We start from the raw sequence: 20,806 nt of genomic DNA on the forward strand, positions 1-20,806 counted from the left end.
TTTCATACTTTCTCTAATAAATCTGCCTTTCTTTATCTACAACTGACTTGGTAAATTCTTTTGCCCCTGTACCACCAGCCCAAGTATTTGTTGGCCTTATCTGCAACACTTTTTTATATTCCCGGCAAGGATCCATAATATCTAAGTAGGCTCTGTGAACATCCATCCTGTATGACTCATTTGGTGAAGTTCCAAAGCTTGCATAGCTAATTTATAGTGTTGGAGGTCAGGAGAGTGGTTATGCCTGGGTTAAGGAATAATGAGTAAGAAATGGAAAGGGCATGAGGAGGCAGTTTCTGACTTTTTAAAAATAGAAGTGCTGTCCATATGTATTCATTTTTTGAAAATGGAACACCACTTGAGATGCACACATTTGATCTGTGCACTTTATGGGTATTCTACTTCTAAAAATTTTTCACTAAAAATAACCCATAAGATTGTAAAAAAAAAAATTTCTCAGCCTAACTTTTATTAAAACTAAGTTCAGACAGGAGGAAGGCAAGACAACAAATCTAAGTACTACATGTCTTCCATATGAAGGCCCTGAGACAGCAGCTTATTTCACATTCACCCTGTGAGTCCTTTAGGTTATAATCACATCTAAGTTTTGATTTGTTTATTGAAAATTCCAAGTTTGGTTTTTTTAGATTGTTTTCTTTAACAGATCAATAATAATTAAATCAATATGTTTTTGACTCTCAATGGAATACTGTTGAATAAATTTTTCAGTGGGCTGCTTATGCAATAAATAATCCAGAAATTTATTCCAACCTACTGACTTGGATATTACTGCCATTTGGATGATATTTTAAAAACTTTTTTAAATAAAAAAATTAAGGACAAAATTCTTCAGACCAGTTTAAGTGATGAGTGATAGAGGAGAAAAACTAATGAAATATCAGTAAGGAAATCTAGAAAAGAATTATGCTTCTGGAGCAAAAGACAAAGAATTTCTAGAAGAAATGAATGGGCAGAAGTAAGTGCTGCCAGGAGAGTGACCAATGTGAAGGTTAAGGAGAAGTCACGCATTTGGAAAGGAGGATGCCAAAGTGACAACATGACAACATGCATATAATACAAAGTATTATAATAATAATAAATAAATAAATAAATAAATAAATAAATAAATAAATAAAAACAAAAAAAAAACAGGGAAAAAAAGAACAGGGCAATTATTGCTTAAAGATTCCTATAGCCAAAAAATAGAGAAAATTAAGTGATTTAGAAAAACGCTAGGGGATTTTCCATGCAAGCTTTCATCTAGAGGATTTTTCATCCTTTCAATATAAAGATTTCGTTTTTCATTAATTTATTATTATTATTATTATTATACTTTAAGTTCTAGGGTACATGTGCATAACGTGCAGGTTTGTTACATATGTATACTTGTGCCATGTTGGTGTGCTGCAACCATCAACTCGTCAGCACCCATCAACTCGTCATTAACATCAGGTATAACTCCCAGTGCAATCCCTCCCCCCTCCCCCTATGATAGGCCCCGGTGTGTGATGTTTCCCTTCCCGAGTCCAAGTGATCTCATTGTTCAGTTCCCACCTATGAGTGAGAACATGCGGTGTTTGGTTTTCTGTTCTTGTGATAGTTTGCTAAGAATGATGGTTTCCAGCTGCATCCATGTCCCTACAAAGGACACACACTCATCCTTTTTTATGGCTGCATAGTATTCCATGGTGTATATGTGCCACATTTTCTTAATCCAGTCTGTCACTAATGGACATTTGGGTTGATTCCAAGTCTTTGCTATTGTGAATAGTGCCGCAATAAACATACGTGTGCATGTGTCTTTATAGCAGCATGATTTATAATCCTTTGGGTACATACCCAGTAATGGGATGGCTGGGTCATATGGTACATCTAGTTCTAGATCCTTGAGGAATCACCATACTGTTTTCCATAATGGTTGAACTAGTTTACAATCCCACCAACAGTGTAAAAGTGTTCCTATTTCTCCACATCCTCTCCAGCACCTGTTGTTTCCTGACTTTTGAATGATCGCCATTCTAACTGGTGTGAGATGGTATCTCATTGTGGTTTTGATTTGCATTTCTCTGATGGCCAGTGATGATGAGCATTTTTTCACGTGTCTGTTGGCTGTATGAATGTCTTCTTTTGAGAAATATCTGTTCATATCCTTTGCCCACTTTTTGATGGGGTTGTTTGTTTTTTTCTTGTAAATTTGTTTGAGTTCTTTGTAGGTTCTGGATATTAGCCCTCTGTCAGATGAGTAGATTGCAAAAATTTTCTCCCATTCTGTAGGTTGCCTGTTCACTCTGATGGTAGTTTCTTTTGTTGTGCAGAAGCTCTTTAGTTTAATGAGATCCCATTTGTCAATTTTGGCTTTTGCTGCCGTTGCTTTTGGTGTTTTAGACATGAAGTCTTTGCCCATGCCTATGTCCTGAATGGTACTATCTAGGTTTTCCTCTAGGGTTTTTATGGTATTAGGTCTAACATTTAAGTCTCTAATCCATCTTGAATTAATTTTCGTATAAGGAGTAAGGAAAGGATCCAGTTTCAGCTTTCTACTTATGGCTAGCCAATTTTCCCAGCACCATTTATTAAATAGGGAATCCTTTCCCCATTTCTTGTTTCTCTCAGGTTTGTCAAAGATCAGATGGCTGTAGATGTGTGGTATTATTTCTGAGGACTCTGTTCTGTTCCATTGGTCTATATCTCTGTTTTGGTACCAGTACCGTGCTGTTTTGGTTACTGTAGCCTTGTAGTATAGTTTGAAGTCAGGTAGCGTGATGCCTCCAGCTCTGTTCTTTTGATTTAGGATTGTCTTGGCAATGCAGGCTCTTTTTTGGTTCCATATGAAATTTAAAGCAGTTTTTTCCAATTCTGTGAAGAAACTCATTGGTAGCTTGATGGGGATGGCATTGAATCTATAAATTACCTTGTGCCGTGTGGCCATTTTCATGATATTGATTCTTCCTATCCATGAGCATGGTATGTTCTTCCATTTGTTTGTGTCCTCTTTTATTTCACTGAGCAGTGGTTTGTAGTTCTCCTTGAAGAGGTCCTTTACATCCCTTGTAAGTTGGATTCCTAGGTATTTTATTCTCTTTGAAGCAATTGTGAATGGAAGTTCATTCATGATTTGGCTCTCTGTTTGTCTGTTACTGGTGTATAAGAATGCTTGTGATTTTTGCACATTAATTTTGTATCCTGAGACTTTGCTGAAGTTGCTTATCAGCTTAAGGAGATTTTGGGCTGAGAATTTGGGGTTTTCTAAATATACAATCATGTCATCTGCAAACAGGGACAATTTGACTTCTTCTTTTCCTAACTGAATACCCTTTATTTCTTTCTCTTGCCTGATTGCCCTAGCCAGAACTTCCAACACTATGTTGAATAGGAGTAGTGAGAGAGGGCATCCCTCCTGTCTTGTGCCAGTTTTCAAAGGGAATTTTTCCAGTTTTTGCCCATTCAGTATGATATTGGCTGTGGGTTTGTCATAAATAGCTCTTATTATTTTGAGATACGTTCCATCAATACCGAATTTATTGAGCGTTTTTAGCATGAAGAGCTGTTGAATTTTGTCAAAAGCCTTTTCTGCATCTATTGAGATAATCATGTGGTTCTTGTCTTTGGTTCTGTTTATATGCTGGATTATGTTTATTGATTTGCGAATGTTGAACCAGCCTTGCATCCCAGGGATGAAGCCCACTTGATCATAATGGATAAGCTTTTTGATGTGTTGCTGAATCCGGTTTGCCAGTATTTTACTGAGGATTTTTGCATCGATGTTCATCAGGGATATTGGTCTAAAATTCTCTTTTTTTGTTGCGTCTCTGCCAGGCTTTGGTATCAGGATGATGTTGGCCTCATAAAATGAGTTAGAGAGGATTCCCTCTTTTTCTATTGATTGGAATAGTTTCTAATAAATCATTTAAATTATACATATGACAAAGGATGAGCAAACAAATTTAACAGCAACTAAAAGACATTAATCTGTATTAGGATGTGGAGAAAAAGATCAGGGCTGAAGCAACAACAACAAAAATAGTAAAACAAATTACTGTCTGAAGGTAGCATGCAAATAAAATTTAAGTATTCGTGGAGAATGCAAAAAGCTAATAACTTCCAAATATATGTCACTAGCACAACACTTTATAGCTGCCTACAACTCAATTTACTTTGAAAGTGGAGATACATCTCTTTTATATTTTGTATTTCTTTAAATACCTAATAGAATACTTGGCACACAAATGCTAGGTAGAAAATAACTGTACACCAATTAAATTTTTAAAATAATTTCTATATCAACTTTAGGATTGTATTGTAATGAAATATTTTTCCAGTGATTCACTGGAAAAAAAATGAATGCTGTAGATATTTTTCCCCAGATGTGTATTTGTACTTACGTCCTAATGACCAACAGACTACCTTCACAATTGATTCATTTTTAACTCAAGCGTCTAAGAGACAGAAATGCATATTAGGAATTTAGATGACATATTATACAATAATTGTTTTCTTTATTCTTGTGGGACATACTGATTTTGAGCATAAGTCTGTGGAGTAGAAATGAGAAAATATTTGGAAACTTTCTTTTCCTTAGTTGGAGCCATTTATTGCTAAAAGTGAATATTCCATAGAGCTTAGGAAAGATCTATGTCTTTAGCATTTAAAAACAGAGCTGCATTTAAGTTCTGTGGCAATAGAAGATATTGGTTTAAAATGACATGGCAGATGTCATGAAATTTGTTTTAGAGCATTACTCCCAGGTTACGTTATGTGTGCCAAATTACAAGCTAAAATACATTTTTACAAATCAGCAAAGCTCTGAATTGAGAGACTATGATGATAAAAGAGTGTCATGTTCTGTGATGGGCCATAAGTGCTCTATCGAGCTGTGGATGAGGAAATGAACCTCACAGTGCCCTAGAAACATGCTGTGTCTCTTCCTGAGTGGATTTAGCAAAGCCAAAGATGGTCCCTGAGATTTACTTTGTTTAATAGAAGCGTGTTTAAGTACATGTTGTTCATTCGTTTCACTCATTTTTAGAGTGATCTGTGGTTTTCCTCAACAGGTATTTGATGTTTCTTTAGGGCGATGTTCTGTCAGTCAAAAATGATAGGGTTGAAAGTTCATTATATTCTGAATGTGGTAGAAATCAAGTTGCTTCTTAGATCTGAGCCATTTGATTCCTGCTTTCATCCCTATTAACTTACAGTATATAAATATCATTAGGAGACTCTGTGAGGTGGGTTTGGACTGATGTTGGAAGGTTTATGCTACAGTTCCTGCCTCTGCATTTAAGTGTATAAGTGTTTTACAGGGATGGCCAATGTGTCCCACTCTGAGAAAAGAAGAGAAAACAGGCCAAACAAGGTTTTCTTTTGTCTGATAGTTTTAAAAATTCCAACGTCATATATTTAACAGATTTGTTGTACTGAATTGTTTTTGTGTATGTGTGTAGTTTGCCTGATTTTGAGACTTCATAGTCTTTTTAAAAGATGGAGGTGTGTGACCTTCAGAGCCTTTTTCTCATTTTTATTAGTAGTGTTTTCAGCTTGAGTACTTTCCATGCAGATCCTATCTTGCATACCACCTACTAATCTCTTTGATTATGAGACATTTAATTTGGCTTTGGGGAATTTTCTTGATGCCTATGAAAAATAAGTTAAAAGACAATGGCAACAACAAGTGGAAACTTTTACCACTCTCTTTCTCTCTCACTCTCCCATTCTCTCTCTCTGTCACACACACACACACACACACACACACACACAGGTTAGTCATCTTTTTTTCTTCTGCCTGTGTCACACAGGTATTCTAGGACACTGTGCATACACAGTGCAATGCTCTCTCATCCATGCCTTGGAGCTATCCCCTGTATCCCCCTCCTCTGTAGTGGCCTAGTTGATGACACTGGTGACTGTCTGGGGTCACAGGTTGGATCTTACCTTTGTGTGAAGCACAGAGATTTTGTTCATATGTTTATTTTTTGCATCAATATGAGGACCGAATGATTTTAGAACTCCTGATAGAAAATATTCTTCAAAGAATATCCAGGGCTGAAAGCATAAAAAGTTAGCACAAGTGTTAAGGGGATGGTAATATTAGATAGACCCAAGTTTGGGACTGTTTTCATAAAACATATTGGACATGTCAATAAAATTTGGTTTTAGCATAAATCTGGAGGAGTTTGTTACTGACAACTATGGCTGCATGCATGCATTGGTTTCCAGTCTGAATGCTGGAGCTCCATAGAGTCAGGACAGCTTAAGACGTCCTGCCAGTGTATCCTGGCAATTCTGTAATACAGGAGCTGTTCTTTCTGCTCCTTGTGTTGTGACATACCACAACACATGTAACGCCCTGAGCCTGGGTATGTCTGACAAATTGAGGATATAGGGCCTAATTTGTTTAGAGTTTTGCCAGGTTGAACACATAAAGGTGTCTTGTATACTCCCCTGAATATATACTATGGTTATGTTGAGAATTACCATAGTGAGGGACTGGGTACTTCCTGTAGATCACATGGTAATGGAAGCCTCCCACAGGAGGCACCATCTTGGCAGAGATCTGAGTGAGGAGCAGACCTGGTGCTGCCCATGCCAGGAGAGGCCAAGCTGAACCAAGGACACAGAATGTGGTATGTTTTGAGGACAAGGTCACAGCCAGCCAGGCAGGCAGGAAAAAGCAGGTGGCAGGGAGAGTGGCAGAAAGGAGAGAAGAGGGGTGCACAGCAGCTGGACCATGGGGATCTTTGTAAAAGAGCAAGAGACTTGACTTTTCCTGGAGATGGGATGGAGAGCCTATGGAGAGCTTTAGCAGGAAAATGACATCCTCTGATGTTCAATGTTCACTTTAAAAGCTGACCCTGACTGTCTAGGAAATAGATGGTACAGGGGAAGGAGTGGAGGCAGGGAGGCCAGTTCGGTGATGACTTGCAGTTGAGGGTCAGATGGACACAAGGAACACGGCTGTCTTTAGGATGCTAGCACCTGTGCAGGGATTGGAGTAGAAGCCGTCAACTGAAGAATCACGAGGTTCAAAATTTGGGAAGAGCTTGATTTCCCATAAAAGGTTACAGACTGAAGGTTGGCCATCCTGCTGGCTGGGAGACATAGCTGAGAGGAAACACTTGGAGGGAATGGAAGGCAAGTCAGAAATTCACGCTGAGTGGGGTGGCCAAATATACATATTTAATGAGCTATAATGAGCTATAGGAGGAGTTACAAATATTTCTGAGAGGGGAAACCTGTTCATGAACAATTCTTAATGCCTCTTCATGGATTGCATGTTTTTAAAAATGGCAGCATTAGTGTAATCTGAGGTGGAGTTTTCAACCCTCTGATGTTAAAAGGTAAAGTGAAAGACACCAAAACCCCCACTGCATCCTTTGAGAGTCCGCCAAAACACACCCAGAGATATCGGTCACTGTTTAGAAAGAAATGCATTGTGTGACTGGTGAGCTGTCACTTGTAAGCAGTGAAGAGGAAGGGGAGTCTGCTAGCAGCCTCAGATGATTACCTAAAGATGAAAAAGAAATGAGTCATCTATTTCTTGTTTTCCAGAGCTGGTCTCTGTTTACTCCTTAGGAAAGAGTTTTGGCTAAAGGTTGATAAAGAAGGGGCATACTGAGGCATGCTTGACCTCCCATCTGACATGGCCGATAACTGAGCTTTTAAGATTTATCTGGAATCTTCTTGGCCAAGAGAGGGGTCTTTTCAGTTGACTAGGGGCTTAAGATTTTATTTGTATTTCTCAAAGATTAGGGAAAAAGAAGAATCAAAGCCACCTGCTAGAGTTTTGCCTAAGCAGGAAGTTGGGGAGGTAGTAGAGCTGTTGGCCAAGATGGAAATCACTTAGAAAGGAGGGGGCTTGTAGGGAAACCACACCTCCATTCCAGCCATATCAGTTGCTAATGTAGGTGACACAGAGAAACAACAGAGCACCCATGAGTGTCTTCATGGAGTTTGGATCATGATGGGGTAAAAAGACTATGTGTTTAGTATAAGAGAATGTCTAAGGCATGCCTCATCTCAGAAGCCAGGGGTTGGTATAATTATTGCTGAAATTATACCGGGGGTGGTATAATTATTGCTGAAATTATACCAGGGGTTGGTTGGTATAATTAGTGCTAAAATTAGTGCTGAACTGTGGGGTGGCTTCATTGCTCCAGTGAGGAAGGAAGTGCTGAAGGGAAACAGGTGGAAGAGGCGAAGCAACTGGATAAGTTTGTGTAAGTACACTCCAGGATGTTCCCACAATAATAAAATCCCCTAAGGATGCTTTTTCTCAAAATACATCTCCACTGTTAAGTGATATGCCTCTGTATTTTGTAAACTGTTTATCCCCTCTGGCATGATTTGAAGACTAATTTTATCTTTACTTCATAGGTACCAACCTTAAAAGGACTTGTCCTACTAAGGAATAGTGAGGGCCAATGAAATCCAATAAAATGTGATGGACAGTTTAGATTCCCAATCTTCTATTTATGAATGAGCTCTGTGTTGCTTATTAACTGAGCACCAGGATACAGCAGCTTTTGCTTTATTGAGTAGTGATACATGACTGGTTGCTCACATAGCACAGCTGCAGTGTGCTGGAGGAATAGCAACAACATTCTTTGCAAACAGTCCAATTATTACATTTATCATTTTAAACTGTTACATTTTAAGCAAAATAGAAAAATGGTCAGAAATATGGTAAAATAATTAATGTATATGAGGTAAAGCCAGACTAGGATTGCTGGGCTAAAAATTGAAGCCATTTTATACAAATTGTAAGGCTTGCAATTCATTAAAATAAAAATTATTGAAATGAGAGCAAATCATAATATTAGCAAATTATGAAGTAGAAAGTAAAGCCATTGTCTGCTAAGCATATAGGTCTGCAGGAGGATTGCTTGAGCCCAGGAGTTCTGGGGTGTAGAATGTCACACTGAAAGGGTATCTCCACTAAGCTCGACATCAATATGACGAACTCCTGGGAACAGGGAACCACCAGGTTGCTTAAGGAGGGGTGAACAAGCTCAGGTCAGAAACAGATCAGATCAAAACTCCCATGCTGATTGGTAGTTGGACCACACCTGTGAATAGCCACTTCCCTCCAGTTTGGGCAATATAGCCAGACTCCATCTTTCATAAAAATTGTATTTAAAAATAAAAATACGATACCCATGAAACAGTCACTGACTCTAGCATTGGAGAGACCTGGATTCAAATCTTGCCTGGGCCCTTTACTATATGACATTGGGTTGAACCCCTGAGCCTTATTTTCTTCATCTGTGAAATGGGAATAAATAGTATCCTATCAGAAGGGTTTTGAAATAATCTATGTGGGAGTACCCAGGAAGAGGTGTGGATAGAAGAGAGTAGAAACTGAAACAAAGACCCACTTCTCACTTATGCCTGGGGGCAGTGCGTCATTGATGAAAGTAGGAAGTACTAGGGAAAAGGAGGAGAAAGTTAGGTTTGATTTTAGACTGAATTTGTATGTGTTTATGATTGGGAAAACTTTTGTTGGAAGTTTGGAGTGATTGCAGGGTGTGCTGGTGAATCCTCCCGTGCACCCAGAAGCGTGTGTGTATAAATGAATCACTACTCTAGGATACACATCCCATTCTGGCAAACATGTAGAGCCTGTGCCTATCAGTAGCCTTTGGGGACTGTGCTTTCTTCATACTTGTGTCTCTGAGAAGTAACCAAGAGGTTGATGTGCAATAAGTGTCCAAAGACTGCTGGTGGAAGGAAGGCATGGTAGTAGTGGTTGTAACATTATTCATTTTATGAAAGAAATAAGTCAATGTTAAAAGTAGATAGAATTATTTTAACTTTTAAATATGAACTTTTTTCCATTTTCATTACAGTTTTCATTGAGATTACAATGATATATTTATTAAATCTTTTCTCCCCCAAGAACATCATTCTATTAAAAAAAAAAAAAAAACACTGAAGTTTGGTGCGTAAAGGCAGTAAAAAGAGTAAGAGCAAGAGGGAGGGAAGGACAGAAAGAGAGAGGGAGAAAGAGAATGAATTTTGGGGGGCTACAAGCTACTGCTAAATTTCAGTTGCAGTTGTCAGAGTTGAAGAAAACATTAGGGGAAATGTCTCATTAAGCAGCTCCCTGGATTTTTCTGCCCTGGAAAGGCTGCCTGAGGGATGGATCATGGCCAGCCTGCAGGGGTCAGATTCCTGGTACAGTGTTCTAGCCTCTTACCTTATTGGCTCCAGCTAAGTGATTTTACAGCCAGAACTGTTTTAAGATCAGTGCAAGGCACTGTACAGATATTTGTGGGTAGAGAAGTAGAATTTGAGGAAGGAAGAAGCAAATGCTCAGTTTTGAAGGTTTCGTTCCATGGCTTCTTGGGTTTCTGGTGAAATGGAACGTGTGGAAGTAGGAGCACAGCTAACTATGCTAGGCAGGGCAGCCCTGTGAGGCAGGTTCTACTGCTGTCTTGGTTTTACAGAGGGGGAAAGCGAGGCACAGAGGGGTTAATTGACCTTTTAAGTGTTGCAGTCTAAGGCACAGAAGCACAGTTCCAAGCAAGGTCCATCTGAATCTTAAGTCCTTCCTCTTTGCCACCATGCTCCACTGCTGAGACCGTCCCTGTGAGTCCTGCCACTCTCCTCCCCCAGTCTATTTGCACTGCTATTCAGTGAGGCCAAGAAAGCCAATGGTCATGTCCCCAAGAGGACATCTCTTCCCTCCTGTGAGCCATTCTCATACATCTCAATTCTGAGATACAACTTGAAAAGCACCTCAGCAAATCCACTGCATGGAAGGCAAAACAACCTTGATCCACAGCAATGACCACAAGCAAGGGAAGCCTGGCTATAAGCACAGTCATAATGTTATTCAAGGTTGGGGATTCAAAACCTTCCATGTCTACCTGAACATCCTCAGCTCCTGATGACATCACCAGTGGAGGTCCTCTGCTGATTGATGTAAATCATTTTTAAACCCAGCAGTGCATTGATGACTGTTAATTCCATGCTCCACAAACTTGCCCTGAAATGCCTCTAACAGGGTAAGAGAAAGAGAAGACACCCCAGTATGTATCCTATGGCATTACATCTCAACAATGATATTTATTTAAAGACTCTGCTTTTAGGTAAAATAAATTATTCAAATGTATTCTGAAAATGTTATTGGTTTTAATATAAAATGATATGTTTTCCAAATCTTTGGGTGAGATTGAAGATCCAGGAAGATGTATCTTGATCTTCTTGATCATTTGGCTTAAAGCAACTACCCAAAGGTAGTACTCTAATTTAGGATCCATGAATCTTCAGGTCATACTACCATTTTAAAAAGTATTCTGAATGCCCCAATAAGTGTTAGATAGGAACTTTTCAGTGAGATAAAATAGCTCATATTCAGGATATGTTTGTGTGTATACACATTCTGTGACTTCTATTCTGTACATTTTCATTAATTCCACGTAGAAAAGTAGAGGTTGGGGACCTTGTCCCTCCCAGAGTCACTGCCGTTAGGCCCTGTGTGTGACCACTTGTCTTTAGCACCTGTGGGGCTCACCATTGGGGTGGGAGGAGTCTTTATCAACAGCAACAACAATGACTGGATGTCTCTAGTTTATGATTCCTGCCATCTGGGAGGCTACAGAAAAGCCTGAGTGCCAAGATGTTCTCAGGACTGCCAGCTGTGAAATTTCTTTTCTCAGTGATAAGGATAAGATAAGCAAATGGCCTGGACAGTTCCAGTCTGTGTAACAGAGGTGGCCTCATTCCTTCCCCAGCCCTGCAGAAAGAGCTGAGGCTCTGAAGCACAACTTAGGCTGAGAATCACCCGCTTCTTCCTGGGGCCCTGACTTAGGCAGGCACGCAGTTCAGCAGTTTGATATGCAGGTATGTGAACAACACTTTTCATGAGTGATCATCACCCCTTTTCTCTTGTCTATTTGGGCACTAAATTGCTGGTGAACATCCTTCATGATCAAAGAGCAATATCTGAGTGTGTCCTGAGTGATGTTCTGTGGAGATAAGAAGCATGGCTTGCCACCTCATTGTAAGAGAAAGTTTATCTGCATCAATTAATTAAAATAGAAAGCAGTCAATGGGCATTGGGCACAAGGGAATGATGGTTGTATTGGAGCGTGATGAAGAGATGTCAGCTTTCTGTTAGCACCAACATCACTATTAACACTTGCTGTCTGTCACCAATCAGCAATCTGTTCCCAGTGTAATCTTAGAGTTCCATAGCACAGCTCAACCCTTCTACCTCTCTGAGAAGAGTGGTGTGTAGGCCTTCTGACAGCAGGAGAAAGTTGCACTCTTTGAGAGTCAGTTTCTTCTCAAAACTCATTCAGAAATCATCACATGTCACACGTTGGCCTCGTCCAAGATGTTTAAATAATAATTGTGATTCTAACTGGTGTGAGATGGTATCTCATTGTGGTTTTGATTTGCATTTCTCTGATGGCCAGTGATGATGAGCATTTTTTCATGTGTCTGTTGGCTGTATGAATGTCTTCTTTTGAGAAATGTCTGTTCATATCCTTTGACCACTTTTTGATGGGGTTGTTTGTTTTCTTCTTGTAAATTTGTTTGAGTTCTTTGTAGGTTCTGGATATTAGCCCTTTGTCAGATGAGTAGATTGCAAAAATTTTCTCCCATTCTGTAGGTTGCCTGTTCACTCTGATGGTAGTTTCTTTTGCTGTGCAGAAGCTCTTTAGTTTAATGAGATCCCATTTGTCAATTTTGGCTTTTGCTGCCATTGCTTTTGGTGTTTTAGACATGAAGTCTTTGCCCATGCCTATGTCCTGAATGGTACTACCTAGGTTTTCCTCTAGGGTTTTTATGGTATTAGGTCTAACATTTAAGTCTCTAATCCATCTTGAATTAATTTTCGTATAAGGAGTAAGGAAAGGATCCAGTTTCAGCTTTCTACTTATGGCTAGCCAATTTTCCCAGCACCATTTATTAAAAAGTCAGGAAACAACAGGTGCTGGAGAGGATGTGGAGAAATAGGAACACTTTTACACTGTTGGTGGGATTGTAAACTAGTTCAACCATTATGGAAAACAGTATGGCGATTCCTCAAGGATCTAGAACTAGATGTACCATATGACCCAGCCATCCCATTACTGGGTATATACCCAAAGGATTATAAATCATGCTGCTATAAAGACACATGCACACATGTTTATTGCGGCACTATTCACAATAGCAAAGACTTGGAATCAACCCAAATGTCCATCAGTGACAGACTGGATTAAGAAAATGTGGCACATATACACCATGGAATACTATGCAGCCATAAAAAAGGATGAGTTTGTGTCCTTTGTAGGGACATGGATGCAGCTGGAAACCATCATTCTTAGCAAACTATCACAAGAACAGAAAACCAAACACCGCATGTTCTCACTCATAGGTGGGAACTGAACAATAAGATCACTTGGACTCGGGAAGGGGAACATCACACACCAGGGCCTATCATGGGGAGGGGGGAGGGGGGAGGGATTGCATTGGGAGTTATACCTGATGTAAATGACGAGTTGATGGGTGCTGACGAGTTGATGGTTGCAGCACACCAACATGGCACAAGTATACATATGTAACAAACCTGCACGTTATGCACATGTACCCTAGAACTTAAAGTATAATAATAATAATAATAATAATAAATTTAAAAATAAATAAATAAATAAATAAGAATTGTGGTTATGGTTCGTAGTGTAAAAAGTCAGTTAGTTATAGGTAATACGTATGGCACTTACCATGTACCAAGAACTTGTATTGTTTGTTACATTTAGTAATTAATTTCAGTCTCACAGTATCCCTACAAGGTATATTTTCCTTATTTTACAGAGGACAAAACTGAGGCACAGTGGTTAAGTAATGACTCAATGGCAAAGGTGGGATTGGAGTCCCAACAGTGTAAACACGCTTGATTTGGATTGAATGTTTGTGTCATGCCCCATATCCCAATGTTACAGCCCTAACCACCAATGTGATGGTACTGAGATTGGAACCTTGGGCAGATAATTAGGGTTAGCTGAGGTCAGGAGGGTGGAGCCCTTATTATGGGATTAGTGCCCTTCTAAGAAAGGATAGTAGAGGGCTCACACATGCTCTCTCTCTCCATGCACAAGAAAGAGCACACAGTGAGATGGAAAGAAGTCCTCACCAGAACCTGACCATGCTGGCACCCTAATTGCAGACTTCCAGCCTCCAGGACTGTGAAAATATGACTATCTGTGGTTTAAGTCACCAAGTCTCTGGTGTGTTTTATGGCAGCCCATATGTAACCCAAATGATGCTTTTCACCACTGTGTGGTCCAGCCTTTTATGGAAGCTCTCAGCTCCTCAGCCTTGCAAAAAAAACCTTGCTGGTCACTCTGGTCCTTTCAGATGCCCTTTCTTAGTGGTGCCTCCACCAGGCCCTTGACTTCATCCTTTTCTGTCACAGGAGGGGTGGGTAAAGTACCTTCTCCCTATGCATCTGTTGTGGGAAGTGTGGGTAACTCACAGATGATGCCACAGGGCATGTGTTCAGGTACTACAGCCAACAGCGAATGAATGAAATGAAATGGTATTTATCCATTCCAGGGTTTTGCTGTGCAGGGCCAAGAAAACAGCTTTAGCTGTGCCTCAACCCAGTCCTGGGTCCTTGCACCTTCCAAATGCAGAGGCCGACAGGCCATAACCATGGGGAGGGAATCCATCTTTTAAGGGCTCCTCACTCAGGTGGTGACAAGGCAAGGTAGTCATCTGTCCTATCTTTATCAGTATCTGTCCTAAATACTGTGCTCTGACATTGATGCTAATATTCTGAATTATCAGGGGTTTTGTGGTGGTTAGACCTCTAATTTTTCTTTTCAGGAAGAGGAATAACTTCTGTGTCAGCACAGTGTCTCAGGAGGGTTGCAATCTAGAAATCTAGAGGATTGCAATCCAGAAATAGTGATTGTAAAAATTGCCTATAAACACACAATATAAACAATATGCCACAGACACACAGGCCCTGAGCATAGTTTCTGGAAGCTGTGGTCTTACCTCTGCCAGAGGAGAGTCACGTTGGGAACTCTGGGTGGCATCTGGGTGCCTTTGCAACCCTTCTTCTGGCTCCTGCCAGACAATTGTCCCCAAAACAGAGAAGATAGAGACTTCACATTGTCTTCAGTATTTAATTATGTTGTTTCTGAAAATAAAAGACAGTACAGGCTGCTTATCTTTAAACCACACAGTACCAGTTTTAACCTGTTTTATTCTCACCTTGAAATAGAGTCACATGTTTCAGCAGCAATATGCTGTTTCCCTGCCTCAATTTCTTACATCACACCCTGTGGAGAATGGTGTAGAAAATGCCCTGTTTTTACATCCAGATAAGAGCTTCAGGAAGTTACTGAAGGGTGAAATGCAAGGGGTCATTCTGGATGACCCAAAATAACTATTTGGTTGGACCAACCATTTGGTCTCTAAAATTGGATGCTAAAGAGAAAGATAGAAAATTCAAATAATCACTATCTGTAGAAGAAAAATTAGTTAATAATTTGACAGGTTTAAGGGTCTTGCCTTTCTCTCACAGAACTTTACTTCCTAATACCCCGTTTGGGAAAATTGAAAAATGTCTTCTCCTTACCTCCTGGGGGAAAAATAAGAATTTAAATGTTGCCACCAACTCAAACAAAACACACCTCACTATTTGTGTTCTGGAGGGAAAGGGAGACCTTTTTTTGCTCCAAAATTTCCTTTCTGGAGCTTCTTTTTTTAAGTAAAAACATTGTGTTTAAAGACTACTCAGGTGCAGTATTGAGAAGTAGGGAAAGAATAGAAGGAGGAGTTGAATCTGTAATTGACCGTGAACAATCAGTTGAGATAATTCACTGCCTCCAGATCAGCCTTCTTTCTGAAGCTTGTAACCTTGGGCTGTCCTGCGAGTCATTAGAGAGCAACGCCTCTCATGTAGGTTTAGTCTTAAATAGCTCATAGGTGGTGGGAAAGTTCATCAGAGTAGTTCCATCTCATGCAAAACCCCATTTCCCTGTGAGCCGCTAGAGTGGCTCACATCAGAAAGATGCCATACCAAATGCTGGCCAGGATCTGAAGCAACTGGAATGCATGTGCATTTACTTTGTCCTCAGCCACTTGGGAGAACTCTTTGGCTGTTTCTTATAAAGCTAATCATAGTCTTTCCAAATAACAGGGCAATCCCACTTCCAGTTGTTTACATTTAAAAAAATTGGAAACACGTCCACAAAAAAGGACTTGTAGAAGCTTGTTCATAGCAGCCTTATTCGTAATAACAGGTCACAAATATGGCCTGGCTTCACATCCCATGCTTGAGAAAAACTGTGTATAGGTTAAGGCATTTCAAATTAGAAGAGTGAAGTATTCTTCATTTTTCCAAATATCCCAAAATAGAAATACTTACAATAAATTCTTCTAGAGAGGTAGCTCACATATCTATGAGCAAATCAGTCACAAAGATGGCATTATTTATGTAGGTAAAATAGAAAATACTACTCAATTTTTGCTTTTATGTTCTAAAACATGTTATTTCCAAGATATCTTGTGTACAAAGTAAATGCAGTGGCTAATTTCCAAGATCATGTAAATTTTAATTTTATCCATGAGCAAAAGGAGGGGCTGCTTGAAAAACATAATAATGATTGTTGTTTTGGGTGGTCCCAATTTCTCCTGCAAATAGGTGGCAACTTCCTTGAAAATTGAGACTCTGGGCTGGGCACAGTGGCATCTGTAATCCTAGCACTTTAGGAGGCTCAGGTGGGTGGATCACCTGAGGTCAGGAGTTCAAGACCAGCCAGGCCAACATGGTGAAACCCTGTCTCTAGTAAAATACAAAATTTAGCCAGGTGTAATGTCTGGTCCCTGTAATCCCAGCTACTCTGGAGGCTGAGAAGGGAGAATTGCTTGAACCCAGGAGATGGTGGTTGTAGTGAGCTGAGATCATACCACTGCACTCCAGCCTGGGCGGCTGAGCAAGACTCCATCTCAAACAAACAAAAAAAAATTTGAGACTCTGAGCTTAGCCTTACTTTGGCAAACACAATTATTTTGGGTTCCCAAGGTTGATAATTGAGACTTTAATTCAATCATTCCAGGAAAAGACATCAGATTTCATTTTTATCTCACCATTTTTTCCTACACTCATTAAGAATTTTTCTTGTCTGACAGTCAAGGATGTCTTTTGTGAAAGTCTTCATTTTGGCATTATTTTGACAACCAATGATATCTAATGCAAAGAGAGAGGGGAGAAAGAATATTACAGCCACATTTTCTTGTTTTTTTTTCACCCATTCACTAAGTTTTTTAACTGCTCATAAAAATTAAATCATTTTAATTTCTTAAATGTTTTGATTGACCACTACTTCCATTTTCTTTGGTAAAACCATGTTCTGAAAATAGCAGAGTCAGAATCCTTTGGAAATAAAAAAGTTATAGACAGAAAAACTATTTTCTTAATCTAATGGATATACTGTATGAAATATTAGTTCTGTTATTTTCTTTTTCAGCTGATATGCCCAATTGTGACACAACATATTCCCTTCCTGAATTTGTTCAGTTTTGCAGAGATAAATTAGTTTTAAATAAACATGGATTAGTCTTGCCCACAGAAACAAGCTTCTGCCCACCGCCTGGCATCACAGCCCCCAAACTCAGCTATTTCCAGGAGTCCACAGCATCTCATCTCTGGACTCAGTCAGAAAGACACCTACTGAAGTCCAGAGGCACATTCTGAAAGGCATTTTTGTCTTGTTTCATTGAGGGGAGAGGGGAAGAGAGTTTATATTGACTGTCACCTGCAATATTTGCCGAAAGTACATATATATTCAATATGTAATATCTATTTAATATCTAAACTACACTCACCCCTCTGCTCAAAAACAAGAATTTGGTGAGTTTATTTGGACATTTTTTCTTTGATCATGAGGCCCATATTATGTCTCATATTATACTCCAAGCCAAAAATATTTGTTGAGGCAAGTAAATTAAAAGGCTTCTCCCAAGGAGAAAAGGCATGTTGTAAATTGTTTTCCTCTGAGAAGGCTACGGTGCTTCACTGTGATTTATCTTTCTGAATTGCAGCTTTAGAAAACATGTTGATTTTTTCTTCTCATACACTGAAGAAAAATATTAATCCTGACTGTCCCCAACCACCCATCATTGGATATAAGTTGTCAAATATCTGCTGAGGCGCAATATGCTATAATATGCACCTTAAAGTTCCCAGAATAGGTTTACAGTAGTGAGAGGGAACTGGGGAGCAGCTTCATTTTGAGGAGCAGCTGAAGGTCTTATTTTGTGATGGCAACACACGGTGATAGTAGGGAGCTTCCAAGGTGATGCTGCTATTCTTTCATCTTGCCTTCTGCCAGTCTTTCTTTCCCTTTTTTTTTTTTTTTTTTTTTTTTGAGATAGAGTCTCTCACTGTCACCAAGGCTGGAGTACAATGGCATGAACTCAGTTCACTGCAACTTCCACCTCTTGGGTTCATGCAATTCTCCTGCCTTAATCTCTGGAGTAGCTGGGATTCCAGGCGCACATCACCATACCTTGCTAATTTTTTGTATTTTTAGTAGAGATGGGTTTCACTATGTTGATCAGTTTGGTCCCAAATTCCTGACCTTGTGATCCGCCCACCTCAGCCTCCCAAACTGCTGGGATTACAGGTGTGAGCCACCACACCCAGTCACCTTTGGTCAATCTTACGGATATTTTGTTTTGTTTTAAATTTTCATGGCCATCACTCTTTTGAAAGAGCTTTAAATTCCAGTGCAAGGCAGGCCTACCTTTTCATATATATTTTTGTGAGCACTTAAGAAACTGAGCTGCTCCATCTTTCTGCACCTTCTCTATTTTTTTGCCCAGTTTCTCACTTGCATTTCAGGACCTGGAATCCTGAAAGAAAGAGAACCAGAATGAGGTAATTCAGTCACTTTTTTCATGAAGTCAACTTTCTGGATGCAGATCCATTATTATTACACTAATTAACTCCAGATTTGGAACTCCATAAAATGCCTACACTATTATCCTCTTAACCAGAATTTTCATGAGGAACCAAACTAACCTATCTTTTATGAAAATAATTGATTGATTATATGTGATACTTAGCTAATGAATATTTGTCTTAGAAGTATGAAGTTTAAATTACTCAGGACTGTTTTAAAATCCCTTACTTTATGTTCACAGAAAATGTTTGCCTATGACAGCATTCTTAGGTAAGCTACCATGTACCAGTTCTCATTTAGGAGAAATTTGTTAGTATTCCTTTATAAAAATAATATAAACTCCAGACCACTGAATACAGAGAACCCTATTTTCATTTATCTAACTGTATCTCCTGTATTTTACCATGCTTCAAACAATATAGTCTCCAATTCTAGAATGACTTTCTTTTCCTTCCTTCCTTTTTTTATTTTATTTTATTTTTTTTTTTGATGGAGTCTCACTCTGTCACCCAGGCTTGAATATAGTGGCACAATCTTAGTTCATTGCAACCTCCGCCTCCCAGGTTCCAGTGATTCTCCTGCCTCAGCCTTTTGAGCGGCTGGGATTATGGGCATGTGACACCACAACTGGCTAATTTTTGTATTCTTTAGTAGAGAAGGGGTTTCACCACATTGGCCAGGCTGGTCTCGAACTCCTGCCTCCCAGAGTACTTGGGGGCGGGGGGAGGGGGCAGGGATTACAGGCGTGAGCCACTGCGCCTGGCCTTTATTTTCTTCTTATAATCCCAGATAGGCAGTTAAATGGAAATAAGAGGTAATGAGCTATTTCTATATATAAATAGGCCTTGATTTTCTTTAACTTTCTAACTAAACTAATTTATTTTGAAGTCCATTCACATTTTCATCCACATTTAGAATTAAACACTTTGACTGGCTATATTTGCAAGCAAAGAGAGTCCAGGAAAAAAGTTTCTGAAACAAAAAGATGGAAAGTAAAAATCCCAAATCAATCTATTTCTTTTAAAAGTCCCTAACAACCTGGAGACCCTCTTAGGTATATCTGAAGAGTCACAAGTCTCATACTCATGTGTCAGTAGCCAACAAGCCCACTTTGTCCATTCAGTGATCATCTGTCCTCTTGACAGATGGGGGTTAGAGGAAGCAAGCCCTGGACCACTGGGGGATAAGCCAGTTACAGATAATGGGGCTTACAAAGTTGTGATGCAGAACACACAAAATCCTGACTCCTGGTGAGACTTAAGTGACATGGCAGTGGCTAATCCTTAGCAACTCACTTTATAACCTATAAATATTAATATTAATTTTAGGCCACTCTCATGTAGACTTTAAACAAGAAAGATTTTAGAATCATTTTTTTTTTCCTAATTCAGGTCTTATGAGATAAAAAATGCTTGAGAACACTGTTTTAAATCATCAGCACCTCTTCTACTCAAGTGCTACATGCAGAAAGAAGGTGAATCATCCCCAGCATTGCAATACAGTGTTTGCTAATAGCAACAAAGTCTCCAGGCTAGCTCACAGGGGCTAGCCTAGTGGAAATATTAATAAATTGCTGAGTAACTCTAAGATATGAATGCAGTTTCATCCACTGAGACCATGCACAATGCCTGGGAGCATAGAGATGCTCAGACCATTGCCCTCTGAGACCTTGTATTGAATAAGTGGAAACTGGCAGCTTCTATGGTGGATCGGGTTCTCTTTTTTTCTTGGTCTGTAGCCACGCTGTAGATTTTCAGGGCCCAGACTTCCTATTTCAGCTTCCTCAGAAACCTCCTTTTTTCCCAGATTAGGAGACAACAATAGGTGCTTTTCTTCCCCTGTGCAGGGGAAAGGGTACAGAGGTAAGGAGAGGAAGGATGATGGTAGGAAGAGGTATC

The 20,806-nt window shown here is 39.5% G+C and overlaps 1 long non-coding RNA gene across 4 annotated transcripts in view; it reads right to left on the reverse strand.

Moving 5' to 3' along the window:
• The window catches only part of LOC103215729 (uncharacterized), a 197,651-nt gene that overhangs the window by 99,109 nt on the left and 77,736 nt on the right, over window positions 1-20,806 (reverse strand). For 3 of the 4 annotated variants that reach the window (XR_012093912.1, XR_012093913.1, XR_012093910.1), the window contains exons 2-3: window positions 18,750-18,858; window positions 14,992-15,136 (exon numbers count right to left, since the gene is read on the reverse strand). This is a non-coding gene — a long non-coding RNA (uncharacterized lncRNA). Of the gene's footprint in view, window positions 1-14,991; window positions 15,137-17,091; window positions 17,192-18,749; window positions 18,859-20,806 lie in introns of all 4 variants that reach the window. The other variant, XR_012093911.1, reaches the window with a different exon arrangement.

Source organism: Chlorocebus sabaeus, chromosome 9, assembly GCF_047675955.1.
Source record: "Chlorocebus sabaeus isolate Y175 chromosome 9, mChlSab1.0.hap1, whole genome shotgun sequence".
Taxonomy (NCBI): Eukaryota; Metazoa; Chordata; class Mammalia; order Primates; family Cercopithecidae; genus Chlorocebus; species Chlorocebus sabaeus.